General features: G+C 46.7%; 1 protein-coding gene across 2 annotated transcripts in view; it reads left to right on the top strand.

Moving 5' to 3' along the window:
• The window catches only part of GPM6B (glycoprotein M6B), a 142,997-nt gene that overhangs the window by 85,591 nt on the left and 40,869 nt on the right, over positions 1–16,537 (top strand). The window lies entirely within an intron of this gene.

Genomic DNA, 16,537 nt, shown 5'->3' with positions numbered 1-16,537 from the left:
CCTCTCGAATTGAGGCGTGATCTTTTGGAGAATTAATATTTAGTGGCATGGAACACAAACCATGGCTTTTGCTGGCCTCTTAAGAGATTGACTAGATTGATGTTGTCTTTATGGCCTTCCCATTGTTCCAGTCTGGTTTGCCATCCCATGCCTGTTGCAGCTTTAGGACTCTCCTTTAGCGGCAACAAAGGTGACAGGGGCAGCCTCTGAGAAAAGGCAACGTGAAGCAATTGCTTGCAACCAACCCATGGTTAAGTGTCAAGAGTAATCAAGGCATCGTGTTGCCGTGTAGCTTCCCCCCTTTCCATTACCGGAAATTGGAAGCGTATGAACGGCCCATGGCGTGGTGTCCCCTCTGAGGCCTCCCTGTTAGTATGTACAGGAACTGCATTTCTTCATTGTGTCCATTTCTCCAGGAGGCAGGGAGATGTCACGCTCCATAGCAGGACTGGAGGAAGAGTTGAGGGGTTGTAATTATTTTTTGTAATCAAGGAGTTTAATTGCAATTTAATGACAAGAGGGAGGATGTTTATTCCTCAGTGGACCAATAAATATTTTCTAGTCAGTTTTGAGGCCATTCGAGAAGAGGCTTGCTTACTTTAAGAAAATTGAAAAGCACGCAGGCTGCCTTGAAGAAGGCAAATCATTAAATTTCAGACACTGTTGCTAAGAGCAGCCTCGCCTCGCCCCCGCTCCCCTCTCCCCTGCTTTTAAAAAGCAGAAGCTTAAAAGCCTCCATTGTGTGGAGGGAGAATATGCTAATTTGAGGCCCATTTCCCCTCGGAGTCTCCTGGGCCTGTCATAGCTGAGATATGAATGATGATAAAGAGGGGAGGGTGGCGCTCTGAGGGCCTCCGGCACGGCTGCTTTCTGTGCCGGGGAAAGGGATGAATAGGGTGGCCCTCCGGTCACCACAGCACCCCGGGTGGCAGGCCTTCTGTGCGGCCGCCTCTTGTCTGCGTGGCAGCCCCTTTCTGTCGGGGACTCGGCCACTCCCCTCGCGCCGAGCTGCGTGCCCACAATTCTCAAGTGCGGCGGGCCGGGGAGTTCTGCAAGAGCCGGGAGCCTTCCACCCCCTGCATGAGGCATAGCCAAGGAAAGGAGGAATCGCTGTTTAGAAAGGGCAGCAAAAACTTCATGGCGTCCAGGCCCTGCTTGAAGGGCCGTGGACATACTTGCGTCCCCAAAGCCAGTCTCCCACTTTAATACCATTTGGGTGGCATGTATTTTTGTCAAGTCTTCAGTTTACTCCACTGGCACTCTCCCTGGGTGTGTAGCTACATGTTTGCATGGTAAACTTTGATTTTTATGTTGCAAATTCAGCCAGGAGTTCCATACAATGAAATGACAGTATTGGGCATGGACTCCTCCGTTCACCAATCGGAAAACTACATTTTCCTTCCTGCTCTAACTAGCTGATTTTTATGCAGGGAAGGGCATTGATTTAGTTCCTTGTGGGCACACTTTAGCTCAGTTCGTTTTTTAAATGTGTGAATTTTATAGCTGAAGAATAATGTACGTGTTACCAAGCAGCCATGAAGACCTGCAAAACTGCTTCTGAATTGAAGTTTCACATGACTCATTGGAGGCAGTTTGTGTATTTGTCATGTATACTCACAGTGTAGTCTATATGGTTCATGAAAGTGAATTTTATACCACCCTTTGGAGCTAGAAAATGAATGTTAATTGAATTTTAGGTTTATATTGAGTATTGAGTAGATACTGATGGTAGTGTGCTTGAGGTGTGAAATGAAAATGTAGAATGTCTTTATTACAATGTCTCTAATGCGCTTTTTAAAAAAAAAATACAAAATTGCATCTTTGTTTCTCTTGATTATAAACTCGGAACAGCTAGAACATGATAAATCTTTACATTGTAAAAATGGGAAGTTATTTATGCCCATGGACTTTCTTGGATAGAAACTAGGGTTAGAACTCATTCATTCACCTCTACAAAGTAGCTCAGGTACCTGGACACACGCAGGTTTTAAATGCCTGAGACTGTGTGGATTTAGTTCTTCCTTAAATTAAGGTCTGGGTTCTGTTTGCTAGTATGGTAAGCCCACCTTAGCATTAAAACCACAGTCCATAAACTGTTCCCATTAATCCATTTTTCTGATTAAAATGCATGTCAGGGGTATGATAGTGAAGCCCCAGATTGGACACCTATTTCAGAGACTTAAAGTGCCCACTGCTGCTGGTTGCAAGCCCAAGACGTGTCTCATTCAGACTTGGCAGATCACAAAACAATGGTTCAACACGTTTTGTTTGTTCGCTCGTTCCACCTCAACAGGTGGCATAAGATCTGTGCTGAAGAGCCCGTTATCCTCAGTACCATCTTGCGTGTGTTTCCGAGTCAGCTTTGGCACGCCTGTAAGCTGCTGCCCTGTTCATTACCTCGCTGAGCTGGGGGCTAATACGTAGTCTCGTTGAGCATTTGTCCCTTGTAGCAGTGATCATGTACTTACACATTTCACTATGCAAGTTAAAAGTTGAGTGAAACTGGAGTTACGCAAACCCCTGAAACCAAAACTTCTTGCCCTTGATTTGAAACTCAGTGAGAGTGCTTGATGGGCAGGCAGAGTGCTGGTAACGATGCTCTGACTTGGAGGAAGTCTTGCCTAATGATGACTTCTAAAAGGGCACATTAAATGACTAGCTTTTATCTATACCAACATTTATTTCATACTTACCATACTAGTCAGGAACTGCTCTCACCACTTTGCTACATTCTTGTTTAATCTTCCCAGGCACCTTAAAGTGTGTAGACTAAATATTAGCCAGCTCTGCAGATGACCATCTGAAACATAGAGGACCTGAGTAACTAACTTGCTTTCCAAGTGGAGTTGGGGAAAATCTTAAACTCCTAGTTTTTACAGCGAGGTCTGGGACTCATGAGGAAAACTGTGAGATCCTAAAATTGTCACAGAGAACACCCCATGGCCCCCAGCCCTGATCGGCTGAGTTCAGCTCCACTCCGTGTCTGCCCCAGGGCTCTGCCTGTCCTCCTGTGAGTTGTGTGCATCAGGGAAGCTGAGGACCAGATCCCTCTTGTTGGCCAGCCAGCCAGCACCACCCATAGCAGCTGCAGTAGGGCCAGCAGCTGGGCCTGCAACCGGGAATGGGTGGGGCGGGGAGCCTCCGTCCAAGCACTGTCCATTCCAGTGAGATGCGGACTCGGTGACTCCAGCTGCCGTGAGAGCGCCCTCCCCGTCCCCCACGTCCCCACCCCTGTGAGTGGGTAGGCAGGTGTTTGCAGAATAGTAATGACTGTGCCCTCTGCTCCCAAGAGCGCCGTAGCTGCTCAAAGGAGGAAGCATCTCCATTCTCTTTTCAGCCCCACAGTACCTGGCATGGGGCTGGAGCTTGGAAAATAAATGTCAAGTAAACAAGTGAGTTATCAAGTAAGAGTTAAAAGGTTTAGTACTGGTTTTAGGTGTTGCTAGCAGTAAATTATAAGTACAAAAAGAAAGAATTGGCCTTCATCTGTCCCCTTCGGTGTATTTCTGACTGTGAGCTTTAATATGTTTTTTTTTTTAAATCAAGAAATAAGAAGATATCTAGAATTTTGATGAGTGAGGCGGGAGGAGGGCAGAGAGAAGGGAATGGAAATGTTCTGGCTGAAACGCCCCAAAATTACAATTCTGTGCAGAGGTTTTAGGTTGAGAAAGCTGAGGGCAGCCTAAGATGCATTGAAGCAAACATATTCATTGGTTGCTTTTATTCACAATGACAAAAAGAATCATATTTAATGATGATGGTTTAAAGTGTGAAATAACTTCTGTCTTTGCCCCCATCAAATGTATTAAAACAAGCATGGGGTTAGTAGGTTTGAAATTCATATCTTCTTTCTTTCTAATCCTACCACTAGGGTTAGCAGTAATTAGTGGACAATAGTCAGATTACTTTTTAAAAGCAAGTAAATATACTGGATAACTAACATATTGACTGATAAACTATTTGGTGTGAATATGACTAACTGCCTGTCACTTTCGCCCATGAAACTGACAGAGCAGCAGAAAAGGTTACATAACAAATCCTTCAAATAGGATTTTTGACATTTTAAACAAGCTAATGATCAGGATGGCCAATTCGAAAAATGTTTAAATTTTCTAAATACATCTGAGTTTGATAGTGCTGTGCTCAATTTATCCTTTATCTTCCATCCCCTAGGATTAGGCACTTAAATAAGAGCTACAAACTCATCTTTAGTTTTGGGATATGAAGAATTAGCCTAAATCAGAACTGGCTTGTCTTTCTCTGTTACCGCCGACATTGGCAATACACCAGCAGCAGCTCGGATTCTTTCAATACTTGATCACTTTAAGTGCTTTGAATCATTCCATATTCCCCCAAAGCAGCTATTCTTGGCTGTGAGACATATCACACGTGTGTGCTGCAGTCATTGGTGAGAAGCTCCACTTTGTTGCTAATAATAAAGCATGAAGATATACACTGATTTCTGTTTTATTTTTCTAAGTGCACCCATCCATTCTTAAACACCACCGTCATTCCTTTGCACTTTGATCTGCTTTCCTGAGTGGGCAAGAATGAGTGGGAGTCCCAGCTTGGGAGTTGGGAATTGCCCCCTAACCTGGGTTTGCCCCTGAGAGTGGGGGGAGCAGATAACCATTATCCATCCCTTATGCTCTGGCCAGAGCTACTTGACAAACTCCATCCTGGAGCTTTATTGCCTTCGTGGTCTCCTCTGTGGTCAAACCCCACTATGGTCTCATCTATTAATCATAACAGTTGCTTTTTATTCAGTGTTCCTAGCTCTTGTGCAAAGCCCATGGCATGCATTCGCTCACTTAATCCATGGCATGGTCTATCAGTGGCTTTTCATTAAAAAGATAAATTGACATTAACAAGCATTGATTTTCTTGTCTTCTCGATTACATTCTGTCTTGGCCCAATATGATATTACTTTTAAAAGGTATTTTGTAAAATACATGAATGTGTTGTCAAAAAGATGTGTATTTCAGGAAAAATTATCTCTGTCCAGTGTGTGCATTGCAGCTCGGGCATTTGGGCCTTATCCTAACAGAATATTTACTTGGATAACTATGCATCGAGTGAAACAAAAGCATGTTTGGCTGTGAATCAAGATATTTAGTCCTGTCTTTCCCAGTTACAGACTGGAAAAGGAGAGTAGAGCTAGATGGCTTTAAAATTTTCCTCCTGCTTTAGAATTCAGTGTGTGTATAACATTTATTTTAAGCAGGATGAGAAAAATCAGGGAGGACTTGAGCAAAATTCTTCTCATTGTAGTTTCTGTGGAGAAATTCTAGGCCAAGTCCAGTGACTTCATCTTAATGCCTAGGAGGGGAAGTGGCCCATCCTCTCAAGGGCCTCGGTGACATTGCCATTTCCATGACATTGGACCAAGGGCAAAGCCCAATGGCCTTGCACTAGATACCTTCCTCTCTGAACTGATGCCATTGTCTAGTAACCACTTTGAGAGCACATTAGCCCATTCTGATTACACCTGACTTTATGATTAAGTGACCTCAGATTGTTGATTGGAAGCACAGAACAAACACAGAGTTCTAAAGTGTTCTGGCATGTTGCTGACATCACACTGCCTTATTTCCAAAAACGTGGGGGTGGGGTTTATCAAATGGCTTGTTAAGTCGGCACAGAAGATGACATTCACCTGGTCTAGTGATCCTATCTTTACAAAAAAAAAAAGTTTGTTTTAGCAAAACAGTGTGCCACTGATGTAAGAATTGTTAATGCATAATTTAGGAGGGACTCTACCTGCCCTACATAAAGTTATGAGATCTGTCAGTGGGTACTTGTCATTCGCTGTGTGAATCTCAGCATCACCCACAGATTTTTCAGAAGGACACAATGACAGTGGGCTCTGGGAGACTCATAGGTGACTCCAAATGGTGCTCTACTGATGAGAAAGATTCTGATGGGTTGAACAAACAATGCTGAAGATGCAGGAGAAGAGTTTGAATAAAATTGATTCATAAAACGTTCATGGGGAGAAAACAACTTTCTCTAATTTACTGTTCTTTAAACATGTTAAGTTCAGAAATGTTTAAATAGAAAGTGAAATCAGGTTACTTTGGTATTACTTGTCCTTCTAGAGCCTATGCTGGCTTCTAGAAATCAGTTTCCTGTTAGGGATGTTCATAAATCATCTGTTGAAAATTCCCTTCTAGCATTTTTCAGTGACAAAATTCTGTCCTCTCTGCCTTAGATGTTGACAACACTTTCTCTCTCTGTCCCCAGCTTCTCTCTGACATCACAGTGATTACCTGCAGCAGTTGTACAGTTGTATCCAAAAGTTCTTTCAGCATCCTGCTGTACATTGCTTGGGTGTGGACCAGATGTTACATTTCCAGCAAAATCATAAACTGTCACTTTTGTCCATGGCAAGCACAGTTGCGGAAGTCACAGCTCCGGCTGTGCACACCTGCAGGTGGCTGGCCTCAGTTCCCATGCCCGTTCCTGAGATGGGAGACCATACTGAGGTCATTCCTCAGATTTTGCTCTTTCCTCTGAGATGCTCTGAAGTTGCATATTACCCAGTATGAAGACATTGTGTGCGACTGAATAATGTAAAATAATATTAGTAGAGTTCCATGAGATGTACTCACTGGTTGCCCTTTTTGCACGCTAGGACATTGTATGTCTCACCTGCAGGGATGGTTATCTCAGGGTTTCCAGAGTTCAAAGTTCACTATTTTAGTGGGATAAAGGACCTCCATGAGTTCGTCCTACTTCTAGTTTCCATCCCAGAAAATATATAGAAGAGGCAATTTAATAAAATAATGCACATGAGTAAATGTGAATATATTTAAAAGCATGTGCATTTTTTTTGTCCTTTTTAGTGTAGATTCTCACAGCAGTACGCTAAATGAAATTGGCACACATTTTTGTGTGATTCATATACCAACCCTGGTCCAATCGGTGGCTGACCCAACAGGGCAGTGGTTTTCTGTAGATGTTCATCCATGGGTTTTTGAGTTATATGTTCACAAGTCCTGGGCGTTTCCCTGAACTAGCAAGAGCAGGCAGGCATTGTACCATCAGGAAGTAAATCTCAAATGTTCTGTCCAGCTACATACTGGATAATCCTATTCTTCTGTAAATCAGTGGTTTTCAGGTGTTGGTGGATTTCAGGGTCACTTGGCGTGAGACTGCTTGTCTAGGGTGTTCACCGTCCTTCATCTGAGTAGGCAGTTTCAGGAAGGTCACACCTAGAGCAGTGGGAGAGGAAGGTGACCGCCACGTGCTCACCCACATCACCTCAATCCACTGTGGCAGATCGGGGCTGACAAATAGCAGATTCTGCCTAGCCTAGCCTATCAGTAGCCTATTTTTTAAATTGTAAAAGGTACATGTACTGTTTCCATTGTACTAAAAATTATAATCCTCAATCCATGAAAAGATCTTAACCAATCTTAAACTCTCTTCAACCAGGTTTCTGTTTGGAAATAACAAAACATTAGAATGTGAAATTCGATTTTTGTATGTTCTGTTGAGTAGCACTAAGGTTGATCCACTTTGTTTCTAAAATATATTTCCAAGTGGCTAACAAGGGTCTAAATTTTACTATAAAATGTATTTGTAGTGGTTTTATGGGTTTCCATTTCCCTTGTGCCTTGAGCATATGAAGGTAAGTTTAGGGTAACTGCTTTGAGAGGTTAAAGGGCACTGTTAGATCGAAGCTAAGAACAACCTAATTTAACACATTCTTCAAAAGGAAGTTTCTGGCATCTTGCTGCAAGAATACCTGGAGCCCAGTGGAATCCACCCGAGGGTGTTCAGACATCCGTTGGAGAAAGTGGAGAATCATTTGACCTGCACAGTGGGTGACTCAGGCCAGCAAGAAAGGTGATGGGGAGTGGGGGTGGGAGCTCCTTATGTGCTTCTCTTTTATGCCTTACAACCATCCTGCCCAGAGGACCTGAGAGCCAGAACCAGCCTCACAAAGCACCTTGTCCGGTCTTCTGACAGGTGAGAAAACAGAGGCGCAGGTGGGAGCCAGCAAAGTCCTCATGACTGGCGAGGGGTGAGCCAGCGCTTACTCAGTGGTAGACACAGTGTGCTTACGTTGTACAGACTCTGAGTCCCGCTGAAGTTCCCAGGCCTCACGGGCCCACAGGGCAGCATGAGTGCCATCTGCCGGTAGGGTGGCGAGGGGCCCACCTTGAGCCCACCTTGAGCTCTGCTCATGCGCATGCCCCATCATCCCATTGGCTTCCCTTCCAAACACAAGTTCAACAGTCAGATTAAGAATTTCAATACAATAACGTCAGAGTATTAAACCAAGCTAGAAGCCCTTCCCAGGGCAGGGCGCTATGTCTTTTTGTTGTTGTTAATACCCAGAGCAAATCTAATTTGGTCTTGAGGACCCAGGTGTTAGCAACATCCTCCAGATTCCGGCAACCAATTTTGGCAATTTGTTAAAGAGTGTCCTCGGAGGCACATCTTGGTTAATCCCCTGGCTTTATTCATCGTCATTCCATTTATTTGTTTGCAGGCGTTGCATCCAGGCTGTATCTACTTAGGGAGGTCTCGGGGGGTGTCAGGGGTGGAGAGTGTCTTTGGAAATCCAGTCAGGCCACATAAGGGCTCAGAAGCAAACCTCTCAGGGACAGGGAAAGGTCTGGAAGGATGTAGAATCACCAGCGATTCCTTCCTCTCTCTACCTCCTCCTGGAACCTGTATGACGGTGTAAGGAGCACACAGGAGGTGCTGCGGGGGAGCTGCACATGGACTGTCTCACTGCCCTCACTCTAGCCTGAGGACGGGAGTTCTCTGTGATCCCTTTTAATGCATGGCGAAGTGGAGGCCCCGGAAGGTCAGGTGGCCGCAGGAGGTTAGAGAGCAGGAGAGCTGGGCTGGAAGCGGTGGTGGGCAAGGATCCAAGCAGGAAAACCGTATTGGGCCGGGGAGGCCTGCAGCCCTGTGTTTTTCCCGAGGTTTGGGAGGGCGAATAGGTGAGCTCCAGGCTACCGTGTTTGGAGACAGTGTAGCAGGTTGTGGAAAAGCCTTTCTGATCACGCCTTTGGTGGTGACCGAGTCTCTAGGTTAAGCAGCTGGTGCAGCCAGTCACCTAGTCACCTGGGCCCTTGCGTAGCTTCGGCCGTTACCTGACTCCTGACTTCCTGGCTTTGGCATCGCATGGCCTGAGTCAAGGCTCAGCTCAGCCTTGGCCACGTCCCTTTGGCTTTCTCCATCCACACAGGGGGAGGCTATGCCCACCGCCCGCTGCCATCACAAGGGGAAAATGAGGGGCATGCAGCATTGTCGGTGTGGAGGAGACCCTGACCCCTGAGTGTCGGCCTCTCTCCTCACCTCCTGAGCTACTGTCACATCTCGTGGGTGCGGTGGGCCCTCTGGACACCGTGCCGAGCCTGGTGCCTGGGTCCACCTCCACCAGCTCTCTCACCTATAGCGCATGGATGCAGCTCTTGAAGGGACCTAGCCAAGTGTCCCTGGCAGCCGGGGCTTACACTGTTTTTGTGATGACTTGGTGATAGTTGCAGAGGAGCGTGTACAAAGGCTGGGAAAATATAACGGGCCCAGGCCGCTTATGCTTCCTGCTGCTCAGATCCATGGGAAGTGAGCACTGTTGGGGGTGGGCTTGCAGGGGTCCAGGTCCCCAAGAGGTGCAGGAGGCCTATGTGCCTGCCTGACAAAGCGCCTTCATCCAACAGCCCAGCAGCTAAAAACCCAGAGTCACACATTGACTGCATTTGAGGGAAAGGTGACAGCGACTCCACTGAGGCAACAGTAAGGCTGCCTTAATGCCCCTGGAGTTCTCGGAGGGTAAAGGGGTCACATCATCTCTATCGCTACCCTGCCAGGCTTGTCCGCTTTCCAGCTTTGGTTGTGAGAATTTTCACAGCCCACGTGTCTTCTGATTTAACCTTGGATTTGAAAATGTCTGGCTTCCTTCAGCAAAACAGGCCAAAGATAATGAGACTTGTCTCCTTGGGGCATGACATTGAAGGTTAGGGTTGGCATGAGTCTTTGTCTCCCATCTGTATGGGAGGCAGGGAAAAGCAGGAGGTGTCCTTCCAGCGCAGACAGCTGTGTTTGGAGAGGCTTGCATTGATGACCAAGAGATGGGGGTGGCTAGCATCCGAATAAGAGGACAATGGGTGGAGTCAACCAAGGACGCTTCCTGAAGGAGGCGGGCTTGGGACTGTGCCTTTCAGGAGGGGAAGAGGAGTGAGGAGGCAGCACGGGTTGGGGTTTTGGTGAATAATGTAAGGAAACCCCCCCTTGGAGCACCCCGGCTTCACCCAGCCTTGAGGTTGAGCCACCACCTGTCTGGGTGAGAGGATTCTCTGGCCCTGGTGGTTTCTGGCCAACTCAGTAGATGCTGCTCCGAAGCCCTGACTGCAATCCCAGTAGCTGCAGGTGAGCAGCAAACAGAAGGGTCTGGAAGGCCTGGCCTGGGTCAGGGGCTGGGACATGCTTGGTGCTCAAGTGAACTGGCAGCCCCCACAGATGAGCTCACTGAGGTGTGCCACCCTCATGAGGGATCTGAGCCCCCCGACGGGTAATTACCGAGGAAGCACACGTCAGTGGAACAGTGTCCGCCTCCTGGTAGATGCCTCGTGTGTCCGGGAAGAGGCAGAACCTTCCTTTTTAACCAAAACCAGTTTGAAAACCCATCTGATGGTCCTTGTCTCTGTCGTGACTCTAAGTGTGGTTCCATCGAGGACGCACACGAGGATGAGGCGATGTTGATTGTGTACCTCGTGTCTCTGACCCTCCGGAGACGTAGCCACACGAATCCCCAAGCAGCGTGGACCCGGCGCCAGCTGCCACCTCACGGAGACCACGGCTGGCACTCCTTCCCCTGCGTCGCCTGTGACACGGGGCTGCGGCACCGCCCCTTAGCGCTGTGGCAGGGGCCACAGCAAGGACCCATGGGCCATTTTCCCACGCCAGCCTCCCTCTGGCCCTGTGTGCTCTCCCAGGCTGGAGTTCCTGAAATCCTGGGTAAGCGCTCCTCTTCCCTCCACCTCCTCTCTCCTCCCTCCGGCTGCAGAGGGCATCCCCGGAGGCAGGGGCCCAGAAGTCATCCACCTTTGTCACTCAGCCGCCTGCACTCGCATCTTCTTGAACCTCCATCAGCTGTGCCTGAGGCACCCTGGGACTCGCTTCCTCTGCTGTCACTTCTGTCTCCACCTTCCTCGCCTTCCCCTCACTGTCACCTTCCTCCAGAGAGCGCGCTGTCCTTGGCGCTCGTCTTTGCTTCCCAGCCCCTCTGCAGACTGGTCTCCATCCTAGTCTTTCTACAGGCACTCAGGACACTGGAATTCTCTAGTTCAGTGGCCTTTGCCGAGTGGTCGCCTTCTGGCTGCCTCGACCGTGGACCACATCCTCCTCTGTAACAGCGCCCTGTCCTGGGTGTGTGCCAGCGACCTGGGCCTTGTCCCAGAGTTCTCCACCAGAGGCCCCCTGCCTTGGGTGGCCCCCTCAAGGTCTCCCCTCGGTGCCATCTCCCTTGGTCCCTGCGGCTGGCAAGCCTGATAGTTTCTGTCGTCTCTGACTCCTCATCACCCATTGTAGATTGAATTGTGTCCCCAGAAAAGTGGGTTGAAGCCTTAAGGCCTGGTCCCTGTGAATGTGCCCCTATTTGGAAACACGGTCTTGGTAGATGTGATCAGGTTACGGGGAGGTCATACTCAGTTAGTGTGGGCCCCAGGCCAGCATGACCTGTGTCCTTATAAGAAAAGACAGACACACGGGGACTGTGTGTGATGACAAAGGCAGAGGCTGGACTGGTGTGTCTACAAGCCGGTAGCCCCCAGCAGCTGGAAGACGCAAGGAGCGATGCGCCCCTAGAGCCCTCAGAAAGGGCACGGCCCTCCCAACACAAAGACCTCAGACTTGGAACCTCCGGAACTCTACCAGAATGATTTCTGTTGCTTAAAGCTCCCCAGTCTGTAGTACGTTGTTATGGCAGCCCTAGGGAGTGAACCCGTCAGCTCTTCTCCCCAAATGTTCCTGACGGCACTCACCACCTCTGAGGGCTCTGAGCTGGAAGTCTTGGAATCGGCCCTGAATCCCCTCTCCTCACCTCGGTGCCATTTTCGTCTCTGCCTCAGCTGGGTGCAGAGTGTCCACCTCTTCCCAGGTCACGTGTGGCCCCTCCAGGCTCCTCTCCATCCATCAAACTGCCCTCTGTATAATTTTCATTAAATGGCTCTGGTTGTGTCCCTGTCACTGTATCACACATTTTGTGTCCCCACTGCCTGCAGCAGTTGGCTGCATTCTGGAATTCCCTGGAGAGATTGTAAAGCTCCCGTGCCCACCACACACCTCTGACTGTCAGATCAGAGCCTCAGCTGGGCCTTGGTATTCTCAGAGCTTCCCAGATGACTCCGGTGTGTAGCCACTGGCCAGCAGAACCTCCCAGTAGCCAGGGAAAACTTAGAGAAGAAAAGGTTGATTTAAGGCAGTGGATTCCCACTGGGGGTAACTGCCCTCTGAGAAATACTTGGCAGTGTCTGGAAACATTTCTGTTTCGGGTAGAGCCACTGGCATCCAGTGAGTAGAGACCAGGGGCTCTGCGGAACATCTTGCGGTGGACATGACAGACCCCACCAGGGAATTAGCCGGCCCCAGATGTCACTAGCTGAGGCTGAGCCCTGATTTAAGAGAGAGGACAGAAGCAGCACTGCTGACCTTGACTTTGGGACAAACAGATGTGGTCCATGTCAGTGAGGGAGATGTACATGCCTCACGCCCCAGTATTCCCCACGCCATGTGCCCATTTGCCAGCCTGGTATATTGAGACTTTTCATGCCACACCTGTTTTTGCCATGTGACACATCAGCCTGCTCCTGCCACATGTATTCTTGTCTCCTTTAGAAGATGAGGTACAGTGGAATTTTTGACAGGAGGGAGAGGTTCATCTCCCCTCAGGTAGCTTTTGCCAAACTCAGCAATGACTGTTGGTGGCTCTTTCAGCTCGTACTGAGGACGCTGCCTGTCACTAAGTAAACAACAGATTAGGTTGGGAAGAGATTTGACTAACAGGCTCCCGTGTGCTTTTTGTGGTCGGCATGAGCCAGCTTTGTGGCAGTGGCCTGCCTGTGAACCACCTCTGCCACTAACAGGAAACATTAATGGTGATGGCTTATACTTGCTGTATGACAGTTTGCATATATGTCATCCAGCTTGATTTGTCATTTCCGCTCTTAGCTTTATGTGGTGTCATTTCCCATGAAGGAAAGTATAACAGATACAGAAGAGGGGCTGAGGAAATACATCAGCAAAAGAATGAGAGTAAGGAATCAGAAGGCATTAAAAACCCCACACTGAATGTGCAATTACAAATTTCATGCTGGTAATGGGAGACAAAAGCTTTGCCAAATTGATAGAGCTTCGGGAAGGTCTAATTATGGAAAGGACCCACTTCTAGACAATCATATTCTAAATTTCTGGCTCCATTCTATATTTCTAGTTCCTGTGTTTTCAAATTGATGCCACATTTTGAACAGAGCACAGAAGTATTATTATTTTGAGTACTATTGCTACTTTATATTGAGGAATGTCTTTTCTGCTTAAAATGTAAGATTGAAGAATTCTTTCTGTATTTGTAATTCTGTTCTCTCCAAAGGTTCAGATATTTGCAATTAGAACACAACTTCGATTCATAGCATGGAGGTTGTAAATGTGAAAATAGGAGTCACTTAACAAAAATTTCTTTTACAACACAATTTATTTAAGATCCTTCCATGCAGGTGCAGTAGAATGTCAAGCGGGGTTGTCTTTGCTTCTGGGGTGGTTTCTCTGGGGATTGATTTCCTTGGAGGGGCAAAGAGGAAGGAAGGATTAAGCCAGGGCATATGAGTGTCTCCTAGGCCCCAGAAACTTTAGGAATGAATTGGAAAGAACAGGTCTCAGGGAAACCCACCGGCTGTGAGTTGCCTGTCACTGTCAGAGAGCATCACCAAGATGCCCTTCACAGATGCAGTCTTAGCTCCTTGTGGGAGGCTGGACTTTAGGGAAAAAAATGTTCCATGACATGGGAAAATTTCAGTAGAATTAGTAGTTTGAAGAAATATGGAGGCATCCCTTCTTGGTGATTGACTCCCCATTGAAGAATCATCCTGAGGCCAGAAGAAACCTGTAATATAATTCCAGAAAGGTGGGAGGAGTAGGCATTTGACAGTGTTTATTGCTGGCCATGTGACGGTGCTAAGGATGTAGAGGTGGGTCATTGTGCCTTCCTGTGCAGTCATCCCGTCCTCAGGGCTCCCTCAGTTGACTGCACCATCGGAATCAGAACATAGAATAGTGACTCCATTTTTGGCATGCAGTAGGTGCTCAATGATCTTTATTGACTGAATGAATAAATGAATGAATGAGTGAACCAGTCAACTGCCCAGGATGATGTCCACAGTGGTTAGAGAGTATTCGCACCTTGGTCTTGCTGTGTTCAGCGCTTCCATCAACTATTGGATCACAGGCATATGAGACACACAGTGCAACCTTACTGTACTTAGAGACTGTGGGATTGTGATTTGTAATAAATATGTATTTGGCCTTCAGTTCTGGCACAGAGTTACTCAAACCCTTGGAGTTTCCCTGTAATGGAGGGCCTTCAAGGTGTCTTTTGTTATGTTAATGAGGTGACTTTTGGAATCTAAGGACGGGGCTGGGTGTCAACGCAGCCAACCATGTAATTAGAGGGTTGGAACTCAGTCCCACCTACTGACCTCTGGGGAGGAAGAAGGGGCTAGAGATTGAGTTCAGTCACCATGGATGATGGTCTAATCAGTCATGCCTATGTAAGAAGCCTCCATAAAAACCCAAAAGGACAGGGTTCGGAGAGCTTCCTGGTTGGTGAGCAAGTGGAGAACTGGGGAGAGTCACAGACTGGGAGAGGGCATGGAAGTTCTGCACCCTTTCCCCATGCTTTGTCCTACGTGCCTCTTCACCTAGCTGTTGACTCCTGTCCTTTAACTACTGTTCTTCTTAGTATTAGCAATTCTGTGTGGTACCATCTCATACATGCATTTTGTGTCAACATTTGTTCTTCCTGTTGTGGCTTTCAGAAGTATTCTTCAGCCAGACTGCCTCAACACAGGGGCCTCAGAGAAAAGCTTTTCAGCTCTGCGAGACATTTCCTGTCTACTCCTTCTACATACCCACTTTTTCTGGCCACAAATGGATACATACCTCAGAGACGTTATAAATGTATATACTTCTCTATCCTTTTTCAGACTTAAGCGGTTTATCATAAACATCAGGGAGGTTTGAGGATGTTTATAAAGTTAACATGGGAACTTTTAGAATTGTCATATATTAGCCTAATGAAAAGAAAATGAAGTTGTGAATAAAGCAGAAATGATCAATTGTTCATTTGCATGTAGTGTTCCAGGTCAAAGTAGAGCAAGATATTAAGCAAAGAATTTGTGAGTAGTTTGTCCAATGTTTTTCATTTCCCTGACTATGATGGAGAACCAGAGTTGTCCTTAAATTTTAAATGTCTTCCATATTCTGCCTTCCCACTTTAGCCAACATTTAAAAATCATTCAAGGACTAACCAAAAAGATTATTCTGTTCTGCCCGTTCTGCCATTGAATGATTTCGCTAGATACTTTTTAAATAAAAACCAATAACATAGCTAATCACAATGGTCCCCTTTTGTGCCGAATTGAATTGTGTTTTGGATTTGAGCTGCCAACGGAAAGTGATCTGTGAAAAGCAACAGTTGCCATCTTTCTGTCTGAGTGCACCTCAGTAGACTTTGCAAAAATGTTTAAGACCATCCTGTTTGGACACATCAGCAGGTTTCCCATGGAGACAGTTACACCACAAATGGATCTCTTTTCGAAAACCTGAAATTTTAGGCTGCCATGCTTCTCAATCCCCTCACCATGAGACAAGAAACTTGGCTGGGTCCATAATTAAAGGGAATGGTTGATGATGGGCGTGCTCTTCTCCACGATAGTTGAAGTGAAAAATGAGATGTCAAATTAAAGGAAAATGTTGAAACAAGCTAAACTGGTTTTCAAACATCTTTTCTGGTTTAACAGGGCCAGAGGTATTAAATGTAGAAGGCTTTGGGGATTATCTAAAACTAATGTATTAAAAGATCAGGTTGTTAGAGGATTTTGATACAGGATCTTGCACATTGTTTTTTATTTTTGTTTTGTTTTGTTTTGTTTTTAGTGTTAAGCAATAAATCCTCAAAACTGGGAGAGATATTTTAGGAGAGAGTGGTCCCTGGCTTGTCTTTTTGTTTGGTTCTAAGATAGGTGCTCGACCTAAGAAACCAGCAGACTCTGTTCTTGGTCAGGGAACCCTTCACCCTGTGGTTATCAATATTCATCCCATATTTGGCTTGAATTTCTACAGATTTTTTAATAGGGAAAATGAAGGTTAGTGGGGTCAACCAAATGCTTAAAACATGGTGTGTGATGCTTGGAAACATGGCTCATAGCCATGATAAAGACTTACAAGCTTGGATGGATGGAGAATGTCTGTCCCATAGTATCTGGGTGTGCAAGGAGGCTTGTGAATCCAGCAATCAAAATCATCA

This window comes from Manis pentadactyla, chromosome X, assembly GCF_030020395.1.
Source record: "Manis pentadactyla isolate mManPen7 chromosome X, mManPen7.hap1, whole genome shotgun sequence".
NCBI lineage: Eukaryota > Metazoa > Chordata > Mammalia > Pholidota > Manidae > Manis > Manis pentadactyla.
This window is presented reverse-complemented; position numbering and strand designations above follow the sequence as displayed.